This window comes from Pygoscelis adeliae, unplaced genomic scaffold, assembly GCF_000699105.1.
Source record: "Pygoscelis adeliae isolate BGI_AS28 unplaced genomic scaffold, ASM69910v1 Scaffold839, whole genome shotgun sequence".
NCBI classification, from domain to species: Eukaryota; Metazoa; Chordata; class Aves; order Sphenisciformes; family Spheniscidae; genus Pygoscelis; species Pygoscelis adeliae.
This window is the reverse complement of record NW_008825555.1, coordinates 333,351-339,224: the sequence shown is the minus strand read 5'-3', so window position 1 is coordinate 339,224 and position 5,874 is coordinate 333,351.

Below are 5,874 nucleotides of genomic sequence, written 5' to 3'. Positions count from 1 at the left end.
CCTCATTTTCTCTCAGGCATTTCCACTGTAAACAAGAAAAATTAAGCATCTGCAGTTTTAAGATGACATTTGCAAATGACCTGAATCCTTCAAAGCAGTCTCATCACAGATAAGGCAACCAGTTGGCAAAGTAGCGGACCCTCTTCCAGTTGTCCAGCTTCCTTCCATGGATGCCGGCCTGTGATCAGCATTGGCAGTAGTCTCGCAAAACAAATAAATCTTTAAACAATAAGCTACAGATTAAAAGCCTGAGAGGCTCCCCTGTGACCCATGCAGAAATAAGAGCATTACAGAGAGGGCTGGAGACCGGTGGTGCAGAAAGTTAAGTCACTGGAGACATGAGTTCATATTTGATGCATGGGTAGAGGTGAAACGGGCTTACGGCCCTCAGACACTTCAGGGATTTGTTCTTACTGCAACACTCATGCCGTAGCCGTTTCCTGATGATCAGAGTCTAAGGACTGCAATAATGGATGTGCTGTAGGCAGAAACAACTGAGGTTCAACAGCAGTGCTGTGTGGAAATCTGTACTCAGTACTTGCTTTGTCTGTTGTCAAAAGTACTGTAAAGTACCTATCATCATCTTCGGGTTTAAACGCCAGCTACACTAGTGAGATTAGTGTAATACTAAACCTGGAGTCGATCATTTCTACCGCTGACCAGTGAAAGACATGTATTTCCCCTTCTCCTTATCTCTCTCAGAATCAGATAAAGTGTCTGAATCTGCTGGCAACCATCCCTCTCAAGAGCACAACTATACATTCCCAGGGACATCCAGAGGTATATAAGCAGCATGAGGACATGTGCTGTAATGGACAGTGTGTATGCAAAGTAAGGTGTGCTGCCCTTGACTTTGCAAAATTAGAAAGGGAAAACATGGGCAGTCCACCTTAGCTGTCATTGATGGGAAACCAATATCCACGCCAGCGTGATTAGAGAAGAAGTAGCTGTTCCAAAAAATAGAGAAGTCAGTTATCGTCTTTATGAAGCTGCTGTTTCTGACAGCACACACAGCAAAAGAGAGACACGCAAGCCATTTTGGCAGCGGCCAGCCCTACGCCATGACCTGGCTCAGCTCAAAGCACAGGAGAGGAAAAACCCAAACAGAGCTAGAGGTCTTGAGCAGCAGCGTTCTCCATTTCTTTCACACGCACAGACAGTACCATTGCGCACAGCGCAGTCCTCAAAGGAACTGACCATCACATTCACTGACTCCAGAGCTGCTGCTGCTGCTCAGGACCTCAGGTGCATTTGCCTCGTGAAATAAGAATAATTTCATTTAAAATGTACTAATATCTCAAATCCAACTGGCTATGAAAAAGGAACACTGCCACAGGACTTCTACCTTGTATGAGGCATGGGATAAGTAAAACCAGATCCCTTTCTATTAAAAACAAAGCAAAAAATAAAGCCAACAATGTGGGTGCATAAATGGATTTTCCCCTACAGCTGACACTGAATCTAAATTAAACTAAATCGTTTTCATAATTTGCAACCTCTGGTTTCTCCATAATTACGATGTTGTGAAATGAGCAGGAACAGCTTGTATATACCCACAGGGAAGAATTACATTTAGTGACCCTATAATGATCCAGGATGAAGAAGATGCAATAAAGAAACCCACAGTATTCATTAATGAATAAGATAAGTAAGAAAGGAGGAAGCTAGAGTTAATGAATGTATATAGGATTTGGATGTGGAAGCTGCAGGCAGAAGTAGCCAATGGTTTTATGCCAGCAATGGTCTTAGCCATAAAACACTTCATTAGAGACAATCATCTTCTGAAAAATCCCCAAACTTTCCCCATCTGCAGAATGCTGGACAAAAAACTATTTTAAAAATAATTTGCCTTTAAAATACAATGTAAAGAGATGTTATTAGCTATTATACATGGAACATTCTGCTAAAAACTAATCTTAACCTCATCTGATTTTAGAGTTGCTGCTTCCATCTGTTTTTCCCTTGCACTGCTGAACTGTCTTTCTGTTGACCATCAAAATTAAAATAATCTCTCAGCGATACTGTGTTCTCCTTTTTTCATCTGCTATTATTCTGGGCCTGCTAAGTGCTTATTAAAAAAAAGTATAAGCAAACCACTAAGGTGACTGTGGAAAATTACAGAATTACAGAAAATCAGAAGGAATTTCCCCTCCTACACACAATCTTCCCTTGTTTCTTTCTCACAATCCTTTGCTCCTTGGAAAATGAGAACATACATAACACTAGGTAAGGAGAAGGCAAAAAACATTTGAAGCTTATATTATGGTATCACTCAGATAACCCAGTCATAACTGATGGCACAGCATGTCATAGTCCAAACATGTCTAGCACATGTTACATACATACCATCCCTGTCTCCATAAAGCTTATCTGACAATCTAGATAAGATCAAAACACAATTTTATGGTGAGAAGAGCTCATCTAGTTAACACAGTGTTCTGGCTAGAGCACAATTTGAGGGGTACCTTTTGGGAAAGGCAAGTTCCCCTTTGCTGACAGTTTGCACTAATTAAATTGCGGTTGCATATTTGCACCTGTGACTGATCTGTACCAACAAAGATTCTGATTTGTGTTCCCGCTTTGACATGCAGATACAAAAGCAGAGAATAAGCTTTAGCCTGCTCCAGCATCATTAAAGAATGCAATATTCCATACGTGCGAACTCTCTCCTGCCTACTTAACACTCCTACCTTACAGGATTAAATATACACTTGCTTCTAGTGAATAATTACATCTGGTATCAAACTTTGATGGTGTACTTCAACTGCCTGATAAAACATGAGAGAAGGATGAGCATCATAGCTGCCATTTTCTTCAAAGTCCATTGCTGAGCAACTACATGAGAAACCCTTGTCCTTACCCACAGGGACTAGGCATCCACCAGTGTTCTGAACTGTTAGAAAAGATCAATTATTCAGAAAAGAGTATTCTAAAGAATTTTCAAAAAAATCTTATTATTAGAAAATTATTCTTAGAAAAATTGAATCCTTTATTAAAAATAATCTTCTGTCATTACAAGCAGTATTATAAGCAGTAAACAACGGGATGAGTAGCATTTTCATTGTGCATTAAAAACTCCTCACTGATAACTAAAGAGGGTAAGACTTCCTTTAGAAAAGTTTAAAGCACGTGCTTTTCTTACATTCAGAGCTACCAACAGAAGTTAGTATCTCAGAGACTCATTTAATCTCTCAGCAATCTGCTAGGTGAAGAACTGCGAAGCCATTTATTTTGCAAAATCCCATTAGTTTTTGATAAACCCTTTCAGACAAATGGTAATTTTGAATGATTCACCTGAAGAAAATAACGCACCCACACTTTCAAAATGCCATTGGGGTGAGGTCAGGCAGAGAATGAGTCTGCCAGTGTAAATGACTGCATTTGTCTCCTGTCAGAGTCCTTCACTTTGGGCACAAAAAGTACTTCCATAAGATTACTGGCTTGACAGAGATCGAGAAAATGGATTGATTTTTAATTTTCAGGAAGTTTTCAAGGAATTTAGAATAATAGATCCTTTTAAAAAGCTTCAGATGCTCTGAGAGTACATGGGCCTGTGTGTGCGTGGGGAAGTGCACCTCCCTGTGGGTTTTACAGGAGAATCAAGGACCACCCTTCTCCCAGTTATATATTGCTACGTTATGTACAGTTGTGAACATTTGTGGAAGTAAACATAGAGTACCTGGGTTTCAAAATACAACACAGTCCTTGGCAGAGGCCCCTAATCCCATTTGGATGAGGGCTGCAACACTTTTATTTAGAAACAGGCCTTCCAAACCAAATCAACCACTACACCCTCCTGAAACACACTCCTAAAACAAATCAAATGTATTTATTTAAAATTCAACCCTGCATTAACCCTCTTTAACAAATTTGCAAGTGGTACCAAAGGTTGGTTCTAAGGATATCAGCTAAGGCCCTGGCACCAATACAGCCAGTAATAACTGCTATTACAACCATGGGCAGTACCTGGCCTGTAGATATTACAATGAATGCATTAGAGGGAAAACCATTTACGACCCTCCCATTGCCCTCAGATCCTTTCCTCCTTGTCCTTCTCTTGTAGGGAGCAACAGCCCAGCCCCAGCCAGCCCCGAGCCTCTCGTGCTCCAGGTTTCAAGATTCCGTCTTGCTCATGTTTCTAAGAAGCTCTAAGCTGGCTCCGGCTGGGACATCAGCAAGCTTCCTTGCCACTTCAGGACCAACCTCTAACAAATGACAACCTTCCTTGTCTGCCTTATCAATGATCTGATGTACTAGTCCCAAATCTAGCACCAAAGAAACTTGAATTAACACTCAGTTAACTGCATCTCTGACATTGCAGTGTAGCTGTGCATGAGGTTTTATTTCCTTGGATCCAAACTGCAGGGCAAAGATGATAATCAGTCAGTTATTCTCAAGCTCAGATCCCATTTTCATCCCATACCTCAAATTCTGCAGGGAAAGAACCAACGCAAGACCCATTTCTCCAAGTAGCTGTTTAACTTATGGAAGCTGAGGTTTAGTGGAACTTCAGAGACAGCTATCTTTTGCCCAGCCATAAGCACCAGAATTAATTTCAGCCATGGGAACATAACATATATACAGCAGTCAAACAAAAATGCATTGGATTGGATTGCCATTGGACAATTTACACAATTCAGCTGGATTTTGAAATGGTTACATGGAGCTCATCCATGTGGATGGTACCATTTCAACATACTTTTCAGATGACTGAACTTCATATGATAATCTATAATGTTAAAGCTATATCACATTTAAGACTGCCATCAAAAAACATGAAGAGACAAGTGATTGTAATATATGCATCACTTACATCACCCAGGAAAACTTTTGTCACATGATACAGACCCACTCCACAACGTAACTCCGTTATCACTGTCATTCACACTCTCGGAGTAGTAGTGTCTTAGGGCAGAAACATTTGTGAATGACCACTGCCAGGAGTTTAGTATACAGCATCATTACTTTAGATGTCATTGCATTTCCAGGCTCCCAATTAATTAAAGGCAGTTTCAGGTTACTTTAAAATCTATTGTATACTGAAAAAGATGACGTTAAAAAGCCACACCTGGAATCCAAATAACTGCAATGATCAGACACAATATATTCTAGGCTAGCAAAGTACATACTCCCTTGCTTTGGTAAGATTTGGGCACTTCAGTAGCAAAGGACAGTGCCACTAAAGGATTCCTGAACAATTCAGGGATACTAACCTTTTTTACAAATGTAGTTATAGGATAGTATCACACAAAGCTGAAGAAATTAACTTCCCCCAAAAGCTTATTATAATCTAATCAAGCAGGATCAGGTAAACCTTTCAAGAGGCATTTAAGAGTTCTTTGGAGGAAGACTCAACTCCGCTGCTCTTCCCTTTTTCAACTATTACAAAGCTCTTCTGTCTTCTCTTGATCAAAGTATATGTCAATTTGCAGATTCTCCTTAAAATAGCAAGATCTGGTCCCCTAGACTTCTCTAAATCAGCTTGGTTTTTTGCAACCTGAAGCAACTGAAGCTTGATGCAGTATACTGAAGCATAGAATCATAGAATGGTTTGGGTTGGAAGGGACCTCTAAAGGTCATCTAGTCCAACCCCACTGCAATAAGCAGGGACATCTTCAACTAGAGCAGGTTGCTCAGAGCCCCGTCCAACCTGACCTTGAATGTTTCCAGGGATGGGGCATCCACCACCTCTATGGGCAACCTGTGCCAGTGTTTCATCACCCTCAGCATCAAAAATACTTCTTCCTTCTATCTACTCTGAATCTACCCCCCTTTAGTTTAAAGCCATCATCCCCTTGTCCTGTCACAACAGGCCCTGCTAAAAAGTTTGTCCCCATCTTCTTTATAAGCCCCCTTTAAGTACTGACAGGCTGC